Here is a 19,944-nt window from a genome sequence, read left to right as displayed (position 1 = left end):
ACAGAAAAACTAGGTAAATCCAAGTAAATTCTAGAGTTTAGTTAAGAGTACTGCACCAATGCCATGTTACGTAAAATGTTATTAACATTAGGGTGATCTAAGGAAAGATATATATGACCTCTGAACTATCTTTGCAAATTCGCTGTAAATCTAAAATTATTCTTAAATGAAACATTTTTTTTAAAAAGCCATATATTAAGATCACATTTTTTAAATCTAGAAGAAAAAATCCATTTGGTTAAGAGATCCCTACATTTAAACGAGAATATGGAAGAATAAAACTTCATTGATAGAAAGTCACTATGCCCTATAGAATGACAACTGAAAGTTGTAAAGGCTTAATGACATATTCAGAGACTTTCATAATATGAAAGTGATGTTACCCTGTTGGGCACAGACTCACTGAAGTAGGAAACAAATGGTTAAGTCTGTATTTTCTTTGGTTTTGTAATCATCATTGTTGAAGACTAACCATCATAACAGCATTTAAGGGAAGGAATTAAAAATAAGTATGGCAAGCAACAGCCCTTTTCCTTTGTAATATTTTTAAAAATCTAGTTTCCCAAATCCTAGGCAGCTACAGACACATGCACATGCATCTGTTCAAGGACTATTCAGTGAGCATTTACTATGCCCTGTCCTTGTGGAATGCACTGTTCAATAGCTAATACTGTGAGTTAACATGAGACTAACACAGAGAGCAGACATATGTGTACAAAAGGAGAGGAGGGTCACCCATGAATCAACCCTCGACCCTATAATAATAACCCAACCAGATGATTATATACTTTTTAAAAAGCTAATAATAATAGCTACCCTCTGGGATTATCCAGTTATACCTGTTACTGCTTAAGTACCAGCTGACTTGCCCAAAAATGGATTTTCCCCCAAACTTCCTTTAAATATTGGGGCAAGGAAAATTACACAAAGCCAAGGGATGAAAGTGAGGTTCTGAAAAGGAATAAAAGAAAGGAAAATGCAGAGCTAAAAAATGCAAACAGAAAATCAAAAGGTCTTGATCAATTTTATCTACAGACTACTATCCAGCTGTTCCAAACAGGTTATAAACTTCTGGTTATAATACTACTCCAGTAAATGTAAAATTTGGAATAGGTTAGTTCTGCTGCAGAACACACCCAAAGGAGGTTTGGAGGTTTCATGACTTGAGGATTGAAAATGCTTCCCAAAAAGGGGGCACTTTTACATAAGATGAGATCCAAAGCAAGAATTTCAAAAAGTGGTTTAAAGAGAAGCACCAGTATACTAAAAACTCCCAAGCAGAGCAAAAGTCTTTTTCCCATCTCAGTGAAACACTGTGTTTAAGGAAGGGGAGTTATGTGTCCCCATATAAACGTCAGCCGAGAAATTTGCTACAATTTCAAGTGTTGATATTTCCTACTAGTAAATATTTCCTATTTGTCCCTAAAACATTTAATTTCTGCTACATCTACAAAGTAATTTGCCTTTAAAGCAGCCCTTTGCAGTTTTTTATGTATTTCAGTGAAAATATATCATCGTTAAATTATGTTATAATTCAAGCCTCCGTGAAGCATCTGTAACCAATGTGAGCAGTAGTAAAAGGCAAGAAGGTGGTTTGTTTTCTCATGGACTACATGAGGCAATCTGCTGCTTACTCTTCTTCAAAAGCAAAACTAAGGTCAACACAGACGAGGTTTCGAAAACAAACGTTCTCTGTTAACCATACATCTTGAGGTCTGCTAGTTAAGCGACAGTGACAGGTCAGCTTTTTAATGAATAAGAAAAGGTATTATCAAAATGCTTCAAGCACATTTTATGGTTCCCAGGGCTGCTAAGCCTGAAAGTAGAAGAGAAACGCATTGAGGTTCAGTGCTTGGTGCCAAACCCAGGCAACATCCTGATCTTTCATCGGCAGTGGGGCAGTGCCGGTAAAAGCAAGAAAAAATTTTTTAAAAAAACATCCAGCAATAGCGGGACATGGCCCATGGCCCCAGACCTGGCCAAGTACCAAGCTCAACACAAATTCTAAAAGTTTAGATCATTCCACAGAACAATTTTATGCAACCCAAATATGTAGCTGTGTGACTTTGAAATATCATTGATTTTCTTTCACACGAGAGGTAGAGGTCAGCAGCAGAGGCAGCAAATCTAAGAACTGATTTTCCATCCTAAACAAATTCCTAATTACTCCTCTCAAAGCAGAAGAAACATTTTCTCATGATCTCACGACAAAACGTTATGACATCTAGAAGAGACCAGGCAAATAAAATGACCTTAGTGTCACATTAGCTAGGAAGGATGCAAAATTAAAGAAATCAACTCTAGGTTGAAAAGCAATTCTTTCAACCCAAATTAGCTGCTTCGAAATGAGTTGCTTGCATCTCATCAAAGTCATAAAATAACATATTATGTGGTTTATAACAACAATACCACCTTTGAAAAAGACAAATAGAGTTTTGACTAAATTCTGCAGATTTCTGCTGGAGACTGTGATATCATCAAATTAAACACTGAAGGGCTTCTAAATATACTCTTAGCTTAGAGACCCAATGAGCTACAACTTGTTTTTAAAATATGTCTCTAAACTACAAACTGGAGTTGAGTTTCCTGGTTTTCAAAATTCACGGTTCACTCTGGCTATAGACCACATATTCACTGCCACCTCCTTCTCCTTTGCTTATGCCGTAGTACAGCATCCACCTCCTCTTTCCTGTGGCAACATGACCTAAGCAGCATGGCCCTTAAATCAAAGGCAGGCAGGGAGGTGGCCAACAGTCTTCCTCAGCTGAAGACAATTAGAAACAAGATTGCAAGCAAGCACTTTCTCCCCAAAGGGTTAAAAAAAACTTCAATCTTTAATTTAGGTTTTTTTTTTTTGATAAAAAGATCAGCTGTCTGAACATTAAGAACAACTCTCCCATTCCACCAAATGTACATCAGTGCAATCATAGGCCAATCACTTCACAGAGACATTTCATGTAACCAAAGAACAATGGCTTAAATGCAGGGTACCAGGGAGATAAGATTGGGAAGCTATCTGAGCACTGGAATATTGTCCCAAGAGACAGAGGTGCCACCTTTGCAGAACCCTTATGCTTATAGCAGCTCCAGAGGGACCTTACAGAGCTAGGATTCAAGTCAGCCCGCAGGGCTGGTGCAAGTGTCTTTTGAACCCCACTGAATACTTTGTACTTCTGGGGTCGAGAATAATCCCTCATTCAGTTCTACCAACCCAGTCCTAAAAAAAAAATGCTGTACAAATGAGGTTGGGGAACTCCCATTTTAAAATAGGAATGAAAAAGGAGGCAGAGACTCACCAGGGATGTTTCCATTCTGCGGTTGTCTCTTCTAAAACTACTTGTAAAGATATCATTTCTTGCGGGGGGGCAGGGTACTTCCTAAAGAAAGCTACTCCCCTACAAATATTTTAACACTCGACAATCTCTTGGTGATCAAGAGAGTATTAAAATTAATGTAAATATGTGTACAAATTAAAAACCTGCTTTCACATAAAAATCTAAGCAAAAGAATCCAAAAATTTCTGGTGGAAAATTTGAGTTGCATAACATCCTTACAAGTTCAGTCATTTTGCTTAAAAATGTGTAATATGCAATATATTTGAATGAATATGCTAATGCTGACATTTCTTTCTATTTGGGGAAATAAACACAACACAGCTTTCCATCTGCAGGTTGCTATAACTCACCGACAATGAGCCTGAACGCTGCCTTTTCTAGTTTCCAAGGTATGGAAACCACTTGCTTCACACAAATGTTAACCTACTCCCGTAAGGAAATGCCTGGGCACAGAGGGAATCCCAATCTTTTCCCAAAGGCTTTAAACCATCCTAGACGAACCTGCAATTGACCAAATCCTGAAGGTTTCTGTCATTCCAAATATAAGAATACCATTATCCCTGGCTTGCTTTTCTCTTTTTTGCTCTGTTTGTCTGAAACACATTCATCTGACAGTTGTTTATAGCTAGTTCCCCAGTTCTACCCCTCAGTCAAGTTATGATTTTTCAACTACTTTTTTAAGCTACTTCTCAACTTATTATCTTCAGTGGTCATGTGGAACAAAGCACCTTTTAGTTGGATTCATCCCATGAGATACTGCTGCTGGTTGTCTTCTCTTCTGTTTCCAAAGCCAAGACTGAACTTTAAGCTCATTCAACCAAGTTCCTGTTTCCTGTCTGTGGGAAGTTTTCAGCTTTCAGTTCATTTGAGAAGCAGAAATGACTAACATATTCTGAGAATAATGATCACCATCTCAGTGGAAGCAGTTCTGCCCATTTCTCCAGGCTTTCTTCGATCACTCATCACTCAGGTACCCCCAGGAAGTGATCCTTCAAAACCCTATCATTACATTTTTTATAGTATTGAAATGCTTTAGGCACATATTGAAGAAATCTTACGAGAAAACAGGCATTTCACCATGTCTTCCACCGTCTTAACTTCCTAGAGTCCACCATAAATGTTTTCAATTCCTCCGTTAGTAGTCTAATCTCACACGCCCTTGTCGTTAATCAAGTTAGAAATAGGAAACATCCATCCTGACTCTGTCATTAAATCTGCTAACTTGACAGCACCTAAGAAAGAAAAATCCTCTTGCTGCAAAATCAATTCCAAAAAGGCCAAAATGCGCAAGATGCACAGCCTTGGAGAACAGAGATGCTGTTCCATTCACCGTAACAAAAATATGAGAGCTACGATAGGCCGTTACATTAACACCACTGTCTACAAGGTAGAATCTTTTTTTGTTACTCTATTGAATTCATTGTAAAGTAAGATATTTTCACCTCTAAGCCCCACAGCATAAATCCAGAAGTGGTTATAACCAGCCTTCAGCAGATGTGCTTACTCAGTGCTTATAGATGACATTCCAGCAGAATATATACAGACCCAAATCAAACTTGGTCCTCAAACAGTTACCCCAATGATCAATTTTATATACTACAGGCTGAGATACCATAGACAAAGATGCATGCTGCTACACAGACCTAGATTTTCTTTACTTTTCTAAGTTGTGAAAGAACATAACTGCACCCACATATTTACCAAAAATTAGTCAGTCTTTGAACCAAAATAACTGTTCAAGCTCAGCTTTCAAATCTTCATTAAAACCAAACTCTGCCCAAAAGATTCCTAATGACAGTTTAATATATTGCATTTATACATCACTACTAGTAACTACAACTTTAAAAACATGTGCATAGTTAAATTCAAAACAGAACTAAACTGGTTTAACATTGAGAATTTATAAATTCCTTGCTTATTTACTTTTGGTGACCATGACTTTGTTTTGAGGTTATAGTTTGTCCTAGAAACCAGTTATTTTAACTAGAACACTACATTTACATGACACAGTGTTGTCCTTTTTCCCACTAAGACGTCTTTTTCATTTATTCAGAGCTACTGATCATGAAAGATGTTCACAGTACAGAGTCAAGTTAAAGGAAGCAAGTTACAAATCGGTATGAACAGTAAGAACTCATTTTTTTGTAGAAAGAAGATATGTATGTTTGTACTTGTGCATGTGCATGTAAACGTGTGCATGCAAGCGTCCATACATGTGTGTACACAAACGTGTCCACAAGCATATGTACCAAAAAGTTGACAAGAGATCTCTCTGGGTATGGGATTATGGTACTTTTATTCTTTTTTATACTTATATTTTCAGTGTAGAAAATTTAGAAAATACAAATAGTACTTTAACAAAGGGAGACAATTATTTAAAAAAATAACAATAACTTGAGTGCTAAGTACAAGGCACTGCATTTCTAGCACAGTGTCACTGGATAATGCACAATGAAGGAATCACATTGTAAGTATCCTCCAGTGTGTAAATGTTGCATATGATGAATCTGAATAATTACTATCAAAATAATAATCATAACTTAAAATGCCTTATAGAACTGTATAGGGTAAAAAGTAAAAGTATCCCTATACTGCCTTCCTCTAACACCACTCCCTTTTCCTATAGAGATAACTATTCGTGGTATGCATCAATAGAACCATTTTGTATAATCTATACACGTGGTAAGGTTTTATTTTTTTAAATATGTGGAGTCACGGTATATGGACTGTTCTATAACTCCCTCCCCTGCCCCTCCCGCCTTTAACAACATACTTTGGAATTCTTACATCATTTTATACAGGTCTGAGGAGTTTTTTTCCTTTAATAGCCCCATGTTGTTCCATAGAACAGCATGTTATTATTTAAAACAGTCCCCTTCTGATGGACATTTAGGTTGCTGCCAAGTTTTCACAGTCATGACCAGTTACAACACAGTGAAATCTTGTATGTATCTCTATACAAATGTGCAGATATTTCCCTAGAACAGTTTCCTACAGAATTGCTGGGTCAAAATAGATGCACATTTTTAGATGAGAGGATTTTGGTATTCTTTATCAAAAAGCTCCACAATCTGCACTCTCATTAACAGTACCTGACAGTGACCATTTCTTTCTACGGGTGGATAGTATAGTTTTTGCCATTGTATTTGGTGAGAAATGGTTTTCATTTCCCTAATTACTAGAGTGAATTTGAGCATCTTTTCTTTTTTATTCATTTTTTTCTTTCTTTTTCTGGGAAAAGTCAATTCACAACCCTCTGCTACTTTTTCTAATAGGTGCCTTTTTCTTATTGATCTCTAGAAGCTCTTTATATATGATAGATCATATAGTAGAAGTCTTTTATTTAATGGTATTTGAAACAGCTAACTGACTAATGGAAAAGGTCAAGTAAGGTGAACAATTATTAAAAAATGTGCATGACAAACACTTCATTTTATCTTCGTTTTATTTTATCAGTGGTAAATGTACACTCATTCATCAAACTTTTGATACAGGGCCAAGAGGCCAAGACTTTTCTTTAACTCCAGGCCCACTGATTTTAAAGAAATTTACACTAAATACTTAGATAATGTAGAACTTCAAATGACTTAAAAGACACTTGCAACGAACTATGAATGAAGACCCCTGTAAACTTCTATATTTATTTTATACCAATATTTTATCATTGTCTTACACCTAACTGGACAGTTATAACTTGCTTTCATCAACTCTTTCCAAAACATTCAATTTGTTTTGTTATAATGACCCTATTCCCCCAGCTTCAACAATTATCTATATGTGAATTTTATTTCCTTTATGTCTCTATGCATGCCACATCTCCACCTCCCCATATAATTTGAAGCAAATCCCAGATATCATATCATTTCATCCATAAATCTTCAGTAAAAAGAACTTCAATTCTCCACTACTCAGATTGTATCAAGTAATAAAATATGAAAATAAATTACATATTTACAAAAATAAGAACAATGAGCATATATAGGTTCAGTAAGAAAAACATCTGTTCTACTGATGGGTCCACAAGCATACTGGAGACCAACCTACTGATAGCAAGTGTTCAGTGCACAGTGTATTTTACAAAAGAAATAAAAAGCATCATTTAATATGGTGAGTCAGTTAAGTGAAAGTCACTTAAAGCTTCCACTGCATATGTAGAAGTTATTTTCCCCCAATCTATCACATGCCTTTTTAATTTCATTATGGAGTCTTCAGTTTTACAGAAGATTTTAAAATATATACTTAGATTTTTTAAATACATCCTTAATTTATTTTTGTGTATGATGTGAGACAGGGATCCATTTCTTTCCAAATGTACAGCCAATGGTCCTAACTCAATTTCCATTTTCAACATCACTCATAGGGAGGGCATTTAGAAGAACTGAAGTGTCAACTTCTAACTTACAAAAGAAAGCTGTGCAAGCAAAATAATAAGCCATTGGTCTTAAGTTCAGCTTGATAGGCTCAAACTACCATGTCTTTAGAGATCACAGTAGTTTTGGGAGCAGAAGCAATAGTGCTGCCATACCTGGCATTGCCATTATCACTCTGGCTCACAACAGGATCTCCAAAGGACATGGCGACTGCGTAGACCTCTTTCTGAATCTCACTCGTTGTCTTACTTGTAAATTTACATTCACACTTAAATAGCCCACACTTAGCAACAACAACAACAAAATCAACCTTCCCGACTCTCTATCCATTCCTTAATGCTGCTCCTAGACCACAGTGCCTTGTAGACTTAGTAAAGAAAATGAATACATTCTTCGGAACCACAACTTCTCATGGAAATATACCTAAAAGGGACTAAAAGTCAAGGTAAAGTTTGTTAAATTTCCTTTATATCACAGAGACTCAATAGTTTATAAGGTTGCTTTATCTCTGGGCATACTTTCTGTGTAAAGGACCAGAGAGTAAATTGGGTTTCAGGGCCTTAAGTTCTCTGTTTCAACTCTGATACTGCATTCTGAATGCAGCCAGACAACACATAAATGAATGAATGTGGCTATATTCCAACAGAAATTCATTTACAAAAACAGGTGGTGGGCAGGATTTGGCCACTGGCAATATTTTATCGGCCCTTGCCTAATACCAATGATTGATCTTTTTCACATAGGAACCCACTACCCTGGCTATACACGCATTTGAGCAAATATGGTCACACTGAAGAGACAAATAATCATTTCATTACCACCTTACAGAAATGAATACTCTCAAAATCAATCACTAAGCTTTTCCTGTAAGCTCTTCTCATAATATGAGCACATATATTTTTCCAAGTATAACATTGTAAGTCACCTTAAAACTAATGTTTATTTTAAAAGATAAGATGAAAATTAAGCAGCTACTATAAAAGGAAAATATGCAATCTAGACAGACAAATTCAACAGTCTGTTATTCATTATTCTGAGTAGAAAAAGCCTACTAAATCCATCATTATATTCACAACTTCACTACACAACATGCAGAAGTAGACTTTCCAAGTACATTTAAATGAGAACACAAACTTGTTCTTTGGATTACTTACCAGAAATGTTGATTAAAAACTGCACAGTTTTGCCAAAATATTTTAAATTTAGAAAGTGAAACCAAAAATCTCCTTGGCATATGACGTGTCTATTTAATTTTAAAATATTAATTGTAATGTTTCATTTGATGGCCTGGTAGGGCAGGAATATTTTTTTTGGCAGAAATATATTTTTAAGGCACAAAAGGATGGCAGCCATTTTAATATGGGGAGAGCACATATGAGTATGTATTCACACTCTAAGCCATTAAGACCACTTGTTCTCAGAAAACATCTAAGCTCTGAGATTGTTCAAAGAAAAAAAAATGTTCACACGGCTTACAGAAATACTGGATGCTATACAGAACAGCAAGGAATAAAATTAAACAATGAAAGTACATAAGATCCCTAGACACTAAAGGCATGATTCATAAAAGGAAGAATTGGTAAACCAAACTTCATCAAAATTAAAGTGTTCTGTGAAACTTCCTTGTGAAGAGGATGAAATTTCCCTATGCCAGTCTGGGAGAATATATTTGCAAACCACGTATCCAACAAAGCACTAGTATTGAGAATATATAAAGAATGCTCAGAAATCAACAGTGAAAAAAAAATCCAACTAGAAAATCGACAAAAGACAACATACATTTCACTGAAGAGGATACAGAGATGGCAGATAAGCACATGAAATGATGTTCAACATCATTAGCCATCAGGGAAATGCAAATTAAAACTATGACAAGATATCACTACATACATACCTACCAGAATGGCTAAAATAAAAAAAATAGCGACAACACCAAGTGCTGACAAGAATGAGGACTATTAGTGCATTGCTGGTGGGAATGTAAAATGGCACAACCATGCTGGAAAACAGTTCAGCAGTTCCTTATAAAACTAAATATGCAATTACCATACAATGAGCAATTGTTCTCTTGGGCATCTATCCCAGAGAAATGGAAATTTGTTTAATGGAAATTTGTTTATATAAAAACCAGTACACAATTAGTAATAGAAGCTTTACTCAAAACTTAAAAAATATGGAAAACAGCCTGATGTCTTTCAGTGGGTGAATGATTAAGTTATAATACATCCACACCATGGAATACAACTCAGGAATGAAAAGGAATTATCATTACAAGATACATTCCCTGTATGAATCTCCAGGGAATAACACTGAGCAGTAAAAAAGCTGATCTCAAAAGATTACATATTGCATGATTTCATTTATATTGTGTCCTTGAAATGATGAAATTATAAGCAAGGAAAACAGATTAGTGGTTGTCAGGGATCGGGGAGGGAGGGAGATGGCTGTGGCTATAAAAGGGCAACATTAGTTATCTTTGGGGTGATGGAACTGTTCTGTATCTTGACTGGTGGTGGTTATACAAATTTACACATGTGATAACACTGCATAGAACTAAGTACACACACGCAAAAGAGTGCATGTAAAACTGTGGATCTCTGAATCAGGTGGCTGCACTGTATCTATTTCAATTTCCTTACGATATTATGCTACAGTCTATGCCAGATGTTACCACTGGGGAAAATTAAAGGGTATTATTTCTTACAATTGTATGAGAATCTACAACTGTCTTAAAATAAATAGTTAAAAGAGTATATAAGACCAGCCAATAGCAGGAGTGGAAAAAAATAAAGCTTTTATTTTTGCTAAAGTCTCAATAATAGAACATCAAGGAAAGAAAAAAAAAGGAATGCCAAGAAGAGAGTCTACAGCCTACAATTAATAAAACCACCTCCTCCTCCCCTGTGGAGACTTAACATCCCCACGATTTTCTCTGTCCCTGATTTGATTGTTGTTGTTAATAAGAATTGATAATACTGTCTCTCCACAACCCCTAACCATCACCACCATCCCACACTATAAAACTAAAGCCTTCAGCGTAAGGATTGTTTTCTTAACCATCATATCCTAGTGGCGTGGCACAAAATAAGTGATAGATGGAGGAGTGAGATAAGTTGAATGAACGAACAAATGAATGAATGAATGCCTCCATATTCTTTTCAAGTGCCTAGCCAATTACAGGTAAAAGGCAGTATGTACATATTCCAGGACCAATTTCTTAAAAGCCTTGAATGTTTAAAAAGAAATATACAAAATAGATAAACAAGTTCATACTGTATAGCACAGGGAACTATATCCAATATCTTGTAGTAACTTATGGTGAAAAAGAATAGGAAAACGAATACATGTATGATCATATATGACTAAAGTATTGTACTGTACACCAGAAATTGACACAACATTGTAAACTGACTATACTTCAATAAAAAAAAATATATATATACACAAATAAGAAGATATAAAGTGTGGTATTCACACATTTCACCTGCAAGCCTAAGTTAACAATAACTGACTTTTGTAAAGTGCTTCTCAATGTATAGGCTTCTACATATAATAATTCATTTGATAAAGATGAATTAAGAATTATGCGTATATAGATTGGAACTAGTATACGGAGAAAAATGTTCTAAACAACTAAGGATTTAGCTTAGCTGATTTTAACTAAGGATTTATGGCATAGCCTTAATGCAAATTGCCATATATATACACATATATAACTATATATGTATGCAATTCAAATTGGAGGACTTAAGGATCATTCCATCAACATCAAGACACTTTCACAGACGCAAAAATGAAGAGTGGTAAAGTGACTTGTTCAAGGTTAGACTATTAGCTAGCGCTGGGCTGGAACCCGAGCCTCTCCAGAGTCAATCATTTCTCTTCTCACTGACTTGGGCAAGCCTCTCCTTTCTCCAGCCATCTCACCTGTACCCAAAACTGTCAAACAAAAATCTTCATCTGAATCACTTATTTTTAAAATAGGCGGTTTTTTTAGGGGGGGGGATTGAATTTATCAAGATTTCAATTGCTGCATTACATCTTGTGTAGATTTTTAGGTGTCAAATTACTTCTCCTATTAGAACAATAAGGTACTCTATGGTGCAAGTATACTAACAGTTTAATGTTTCATCCTCCACCTAAGTGGCAGACAGAGTGTTAATTCTTACAGGAGTCTTAAATGTCTTACACTTCAGTGGCTTCTACATAAAAGATGGACTATTTTACAATTCAAGGAAGAGGTCTTACACTATTAAAATCTTGATTGATATGTTCATTGACAGTACAGTGATTGAATCTCCACTTATGTCTAAAGAACAGATAAAACTATTTGTTGGAGGCAATATAAAAAAGCTAAAGTGACAGGCAAGTACCGGGAAACCGGGCTTTCATCAGATTAAATCTCCGTTATGCAGCAACATGTTACTAAGCATGAATTTAGAGATCCTAGAATCAAAACACTAGAAGGAACCTTCGTTCAACATCCTCATTTTTGTACATGAGGAAACTGAGGCGTTGATTAAATCATTAACCCATAAAGCAGACGGCTTACTTTTTCAAAGAGATTCATTTAAATGCCATTTTGCCCTTAATCTGCATCTCCCGGTTGTTTCTTAGAGCGATGATCGATTTTTTTAAGGTGAAAAGAGCTATTAGAGCAAAGTCATTTCAAGAGGGTGAAAAAAATGCCTTTGAAGGAGGAGATACTGGAGTGAAGAGCAGAAATGACGTCTTATTTAAAATATGTAACCCCTTAATGGGGGTTAGGCAATGAATCATATTATCCACGATTTTTCTCTGTGCTATAGACATCAACCACAGTTATTTCTGTAGGGTATTCGAATGAGAGGAAGAGGAAGTGAATAGAGCTAATGCTAAATATATAGCAGCGAGGGAGGACAGGGATGTAGATAGGTAGAATAGGAAAAATTAAGGACATGCTTCCTATACAATCCAACCGTTTTCTAACATACGTAAAGATACGGAAGCTAAGAGGATATCGGAAGCTAGGGCATCTCTCAAATTCGAAGGGCGGATGCTTTGAGAGCCAGAGCCCCGAGCTCTCAGATGTAGAGTGACTCGAAGGGGACAAAATGGAGTTGAGGTCCAGGGGCGCCCTAAAGGTCGTTTGGAGGTCTGGCGACCTTTTATTGGGCTCCTTTGGAAAAGGTCACGGTAAAGCCTAGTACCCCAATCGGGAAGATGCTTCTGGCCTTCAGAGGGCGGTGAGCGGCAGGAAGGGGCAGGCCAGTGTCCCGAGGACCCCAGACCTCAGCAAAGGAGATGATATCGAGACCTCGGGATTCTTCCCGGGCCTGGGGGATGCGGGCGCGTAAATCGCCCGGGCTCAAGAAGAAAGCAAGCGGATTCCGGGGACGGGAACGTCCCCTTAACCTCCTCCAGGCTCAGGTGTGGGACGGTGGGGCGGCCGGAGCCCTGCGACAGGGCAGGGATGCCGGGGCCGGAGCCTAGAGGGCGGGGGTCACTCACCGGAGGCGCTGCCCACGGAGTCTTCGCAGCCGGCCGGCGTTCGGCACTCGAGAAGCTGGCGGAAAGGAGCCGCGTGCCCGCTAGCGCTGGGACGAGGAGGGGCGCGCCGCGGAGGCCGGAGAAAAAGCCGCAGCGGCGCGCGCGCACCAGGAGGGCCGGCGGAGGCGGAGCGAGGCGCGGTGCCGCGCGGGCCCGGAAAAGACGCGCCCGGAGGGGCGGGCGGAGCGGGGGCGCGCGGTGGTGTGGCACAGCCGGCCGAATCGCGAGCGACGGCCCGCTCGGCCCACCCACGCTCCCGCCTCCGCTTGCCCAGACGTCAGCCAAAAAGGAGGGGCTGAGCGGGGGGCTAACGGCAAAGGGGGGCTCTGCGGGGGAGCCGAGCGGGTAACGGCTCCCCGCAGGCTCGCCGAAGGGTCCGGCTCCCGTCCCCGAGGCTGAGTGATGGAGCGTGTTTTCAGGAGGTCCGGGCGCCTATCTGATTTCAGCGAGGTGCGGAACGGGCACACGCCCCACCTGTGCTCCCTTCGCAGGACTCCACCCCAGAATGAAAGTTCCCCTCGGGTCATCTTCCAGCTGCCCTTTCAAGATATTTATCATCCGTACTTCACTGCTCTTTCTTTAGAGAGAGATCTTAACGTTCCTTGCCTAAGACATCCTGCTCCTCCAAGCCCCAGCTAACGCCTCTGTTCCCTTTATCTCGCCTCTCCCTGCGTTAAGACCCCAGCGGCCATCCCCCCTTAGGAAATATCACAAGAATGCAGGGTTTTCACTTTATTCCTTGCATTTCCATGACGGTGTAATAGCAAAAGAGCTCACAACTGATAAGGAAAAGTCACCACAGCACTGTGACATCTTACTGGCCCAGTCCTACAAACACTGTTTCCAAGAGTTTCAAGAAATTGCTGTTAAAAATAAAATGCTGGCGAACCGTCTCGGGACTTCAAAAGGGACAGACCATAACTGCAAATGAGCCACGACAAACTGCCAGCAATATATCACCAAGAGAGAAAGCACCAGTATTCTCCCAGTTCCCCGATGCGTAATGGAGTCCCCTACCTCCCTTTTCTTGCTAGAAATGGCCATGTTATTTCACTTGCTATTTTCCATCTTCTCATAGAATTACTGGAGGTAACAAAGTGTCTGTGTGTGTGACCATCTCAGATTACAGGCTAGGCTCGTTCTTAAACTTTAGTATGTATCCGTATCATCTGGGGTGCTTGTTAAAATATGGATCCTTGGATCTGAATGGAGCTGAGAAAATTGAGTCTAATAACCACCTCAGGTGACACTATAGGTGGTTGGAGGCCCACAACTGGGGAACATAGAGCTACAGACTTTGTATGTTACTTCTTTGAAGTGGGATTGCTCATCCAATTTCCAACAGGCCCACCCACTTATATATAATATACCTATAAATATTTCTGTGGCAGTCATATAACTTTATCGAGACTGACCTAGAAAATTCAGGACTTCAAACAACAAGTTTGTCATGTTTATTTTATGACATTTTGTTGTAATACCAAAAATAAGGAATCATTTATCAGCTATATAATTCACTGGGTACCTATAGGGTATAGAGCACTACTGTGTATAGTAAGGTTAATACAAACAAAATCAAAGAAATGATCATCCCTGCTCCCAACAAACTTAGTGTCTCATTGTGGAATTAAAACACAGACCCAGTACAGACCCAGTGTAGCACATAAATCAGACCAAGATGAAAAAGAACATGTAATGAGAACACTTTTGTCAATTTCCTTTACTAGCAGTCACTTAGCCCAGACCTTTTCAATTAGGAAATTTCCTCTGAACACTGAGTCAGTCCTAGGTTACTGACTTTCCTCCAACTTTACAAAGTATAAAGGAAAGAGCCTGAAGCTATTAGTTTTTGTTTGTATGTATAAATATGTGTACATACATACCCATGCATAAGCATGTATGTAAATATAGATACAGAGATATTTATCAGACAAAAAAACTACTTGAATTTTCCAGATCTTTATCACTTCTGCTATTCATTAATGCTGAAAGTTCTGGCTACCTTTATCATCTGCCATATCTCACCTTTTCCTCCACAGTTAACCATAACCAGGATGATGAGGAAAGAAGAGCTAAATCTCTGAAAAGGAAACCAAGTGTATCAACGCTATTTCTAGCTTCTCCTTTTTCACTTTTTCAGGGCCAAAACAAACCTTGTTTAATTTCTTGTCAGAAACCCCTCCAGAACTACTACCCAGGAGCAAAACATTCCCCCAACCAGCTGTCTGACATTTTAGAGAGAACATTTGCACTATTGTTTACTAGTCAGGAAGACGGGGGTTATTATCCCTGTTTTACAGATGGAGAGACAGATGCAGATTACACGACTTGTCTAGTCGTACAACTAACTAGTAGCAGAGCCTGGATTTCCTACCACAGTTCTCGTGGCTCCTAGACCAGCGGGCTTGCCACTACATCAGGCTTCCTAGGTAATAAGTCCCACCCAGAACTACCAGTCCAAGTAGAAACAGAAGAGATAAACTTATGAAAATGGAAAAGAGGAAAATGTACAGTGCAATTGATAGATTCAAAAATACAACATAAAAAGCACTAAAAGCGTGGAAATTAAACAGAAGGCAAGCAGAATTTACCAGGACAGCTCTGTTAGCAGGTACTGATATTTAGATCTTGCCCATTTTACTCTCCTGTAACAAGAAGCTGAAACAGATAGCCAGGCTGCTTTTGGCATTAGTTATTTATGGAAGGGCAGAAAACAACTGTTCTTCATTGACTGTGTAATAAGGCTTTGCGTGTTAAACATAATTCACATGTTTGTAAAATAATAATTTCCTCCTTGGTCCAACTACAAGCAGCAGGACTTTATAATAATATTTGCATAAACAGGTGATGTTATGTTTTGTCATTCATGAGATCTTATTTTTTTTTCAGACCCAATAACCAAGTCAAATGTCTTCACTAGCATGTCTGAAACAACTGCTGAAATCAAAAACCTAGACAGAAGATGACCTCACTGTGAACATAAATAATAACCTAAGCTACTTCTTTCAAAACTGGTCAAAGACATAGTAGCTAGATTTAATGTTATTTTTTTGAGAAATGGTTGTTTTATCTTTTCAAATAACCATTTCTTTTCATTCCAGTACATTTCACTGGTTTTTAAGTTAATTGAAAAGTGAAAACAAATGGAAAGACATCTAATGTGTCTTGATGGGAATACACAGGATAGTGAAGACTTGATTTTTCCCAAATTCATCTATAAAGTCAGTGCAGTCCAAATCAAAATCCCAGCAGGATTTTAATGAGTCTTGACTTCAGGTTCTCCCATTGACTCATTCTTTGTCTTTTTAAAAACGAATTCCTATCCCCTCTAAATGAAAGCTTCTGCAGCATCCTTGCAAATTGCTTTAGCAACCTTCCCCCAAAGGAAAAAAAGGAACAAAATATTCATATTACCCATGAGGCCAGAGGCAAATGAAATGGGTGGTAGTAGTCATCAAATCTGCAAGAAAGTTTTTTTTTTTTTTTTGAATATTTTGGCCAATTTTCTGTACTGATTCTAGCCCAGTAATGTTAGGGGGAAAGGTCATCAATATCATAACTCACCTTAAAGCTCTCTTTATTTTCCTTTCCTTTTCACATACGAGAAGATTAGATTTCATCACCCATTCTTAAAAGAGAAATCAAGTAACAAAAAATTTTAATGTCCACTACTCAGAATCATGGACCACTAGAGCTTAGAGGCCACACAGAGATAGAGCAGCAGGAGGGGAAGTATATGGGTTTTGGACTTGGACCACCTTAGACAAAGTTACATAACGTCTTCAGTGCCTCAGCTTCCTCATCTGTGAGTTGGGGATAATAATGTTATCTCATTCATAAGGCTCTTCTGAGGGAGGATTAAATGAAATCATGCTCATAAAATGCCTGGCTTATGGCAAGCATGTAGACAATGGTGGCCATTAATTACCAGCTTTGACCTCCTCATTTTACAGATGAGAAAAAAGGAAGCAAGAACCAAAACTTCCATTACACCACACCTAATCTTTCTCTGGATTCTCTTACTTTTGAGTAACTTTCTTTAAAGCCAAGGGCTAAATTCCTTTCAAAGGGGTCTACAACCACCATTTTCACTTTCATTCACTAAATCACTCTCTAACCTCCAAGCTAACCCCCACTCTTTTCAATCCTGTAAATATACCCTTTGCTAATGCCTTCTATGAATTGGACAAACCCCATCATTACACCTAAATATTCATCTGCTTAAACCTTCCAACATTCATTCAAAGCAATCATTCTTCAAACTAAAATACTGTAAGAAAACTGTCTCCTTCACTTGGACAATATATTGGTACAGGCCAAGTTATTGTTATTCAAATGGAAAATCTTTAGCAAGTGTTATTTCATTTTACCCTCCCAATGAGCATATAAGGTAGACACTATTATGGTTCTAGCAGAAATGTACATGTGACTGAATAAGTAATGTTTCACAGGTCCATCTCATCATCACATAAACACATCTCATTTTGGAACATCCTACTTCTATATTAGACCCATGGAAAACTCCTCCTATGAAAAGACTTTTAAAGCAAATATCTTGAAGGTGAACTCATAGATTTTGAGGGTCACTTTTAGCTGTGATATATGTCTAATCTGTCTATACAGGCAGCTTTCAGAGTCGGTGGCTAACCTCCACTTTTTGCAAGCTCATTTCAATGGTATTATGAAAGAGTTCAACAAATCTGATTTTGTTGCCACTGGGCAAAATTTAGGTATGGCAATCTAGATCCAGTGTGTAAGAGTACCATTTTCCTTATATTCTTGAAAACATTGAAAATTATCAATCTTTAAAAATCTTGTGGGGGGTAAGGTTTAGCTCAGTGGTAGAGTGCCTGCTTAGCAAGCACAAGGTGCTGGGTTCAATCCCCAGTACCTCCAGTTAAAAAATAAATAAGTTAATAAATCTAACTACCTCTCCCTCCACTCCCCCCAAAAAAGTATATAGTGCTGTATGTCAATTATATCTCAATAAAACTGGAAGGAAAAAAATTTTAATAAAAATCTTGCCAATCTGATAGGCAAACAATGCTATCTTGTTTAATTTGCTTTCATTAAAATATTTGATAACTTTTTATATTTTTCTATAAAAGTAATAGCTATTCATCATGGAAAATAACACCAAAAATGTACAAAGAATGCTTTTTAAATCCACAATTCTGTTGCCCTGAGAGAACTGCTGTTAATATTTTGATGTATTTTTATCAGTTTCTTCTACATACTTCTTCCAAAATTGGATTTTGTGTGCTTTTTAACTTGACATTTAACATGAGCTCTCCCCATGTTACTAAAACTTCTTTAAAAACATTGTTTAGGGCTGCATAATATTCTAGCATATAGATGTCACATAATTTATTTAACTAGTCACCTATTGTTTGCTGGACATTTAGGCTGGCTCATAAATTTTTCCAGTACTATAAATGATGCCATTATGAACATTCTTGAACAAATTTGTGTCTCTCTAATTATTTTCTTATAATAACTCCTAGGTATAGACTTACTGAATCAAATGATACATTTCATGGTAACTGACTCATGTCACCAAAACACTTTTCCTCTGATTTTCAAAAGAAATTGAAAATTGTAATTTGTAGCAATAGACCCATTTATAAATAGGCCACAAGAAGAAAACAAATGCTCGTACTGATCTGCTGTGAAATCACAAAGGTAATGTTAAATAAAACTAAATATAATGATTCTTTAAATAAGTCACCAACACAAAATAGTGTTTGATTCAGGGTAAAGAGGTTGTGTCTTTTGTATAGGATTTGAGTTTGGGGGATTTTTTTGGGAGAAGTACAATATTTTGACATTCTACTGGGGGAAAAAAGTTGAGGGAGCGACAGCTTAATTGAAAGAACATGCTAACCTTAAAAGTCCCTTCAGCTTCAGTCACACTTCCCTCTCCCACACCCCATACTCTACCCTGTTTCCTGGCATCTTACAGAGGCTGATGCTTTTTGGGAAATAAACAAGCTGACCCGGGGCTGAGAGAAAGACTAAATACAGAAACCAAAAAAAGGGTTGATGCAATGAACACTTGTAAATTGAAAGAAAGAGGAAAGAGAGAAGAGAGAGAGAGAGAGAGAGAGAAAGAAAGAAAGAAAGAAAGAAAGAAAGAAAGAAAGAAAGAAAGAAAGAAAGAAAGAAAGAAAGAAAGAAAGAAAGAAAGGAAGGAAGGAAGGAAGGAAGGAAGGAAGGAAGGAAGGAAGGAAGGAAGAAAGAAAGAAAGAAAGAAAGAAAGAAAGAAAGAAAGAAAGAAAGAAAGAAAGAAAGAAAGAAAGGAAGGAAGAAAGAAAAAGAAAGGAAGAGAAAAAGTAAGGAAGAAAGAGCCAAGAGGTAATAAATATATCAAAAATGGGTCTTAAGATAATGCAGAACAGATCAGTTTTCTAATAAAGTTCTGTGGTCATAAATTTAATAGAGCCTTTATCTTATCTACTACAGTTTGTAATGTGCAAATATTTCTAAACTTGGAAGTAAACACCAAAACAAAGACCATGTCAACTTGTCTCATCTGAGATGACCAGCTTCACCCTTTCCATTGGCTTTATGTTTTAATCCCAAGATTATGAACGCACTCATGCTATACTGTATCTAAATGTAACATAACCCTTCCCAGATAGACCATAAGCTCTTGACTTCGCCAAGGATTAAAGTTGCTAGTTGTACTCTCCTGGCAATGAGATGACCCA

General features: G+C 37.7%; 1 protein-coding gene across 3 annotated transcripts in view; it reads right to left on the bottom strand.

The window, feature by feature from the left end:
- The window catches only part of ACSL4 (acyl-CoA synthetase long chain family member 4), a 71,337-nt gene extending 57,957 nt beyond the window's left edge, over positions 1 to 13,380 (bottom strand). For 2 of the 3 annotated variants that reach the window (XM_010963673.3, XM_045523133.2), the window contains exon 1: positions 13,196 to 13,379. The gene's annotated coding sequence lies outside the window, so the exon portion shown is untranslated. Of the gene's footprint in view, positions 1 to 13,195 lie in introns of all 3 variants that reach the window. The other variant, XM_010963671.3, reaches the window with a different exon arrangement.
- Between the last annotated feature and the right edge of the window lie 6,564 nt (positions 13,381 to 19,944).

Source organism: Camelus bactrianus, chromosome X (genome assembly GCF_048773025.1).
Source record: "Camelus bactrianus isolate YW-2024 breed Bactrian camel chromosome X, ASM4877302v1, whole genome shotgun sequence".
In the NCBI taxonomy this organism is placed as follows: Eukaryota; Metazoa; Chordata; class Mammalia; order Artiodactyla; family Camelidae; genus Camelus; species Camelus bactrianus.
The sequence above is the reverse complement of the archived record's forward strand: the minus strand, read 5'-3'. Positions and strand labels throughout refer to the sequence as shown.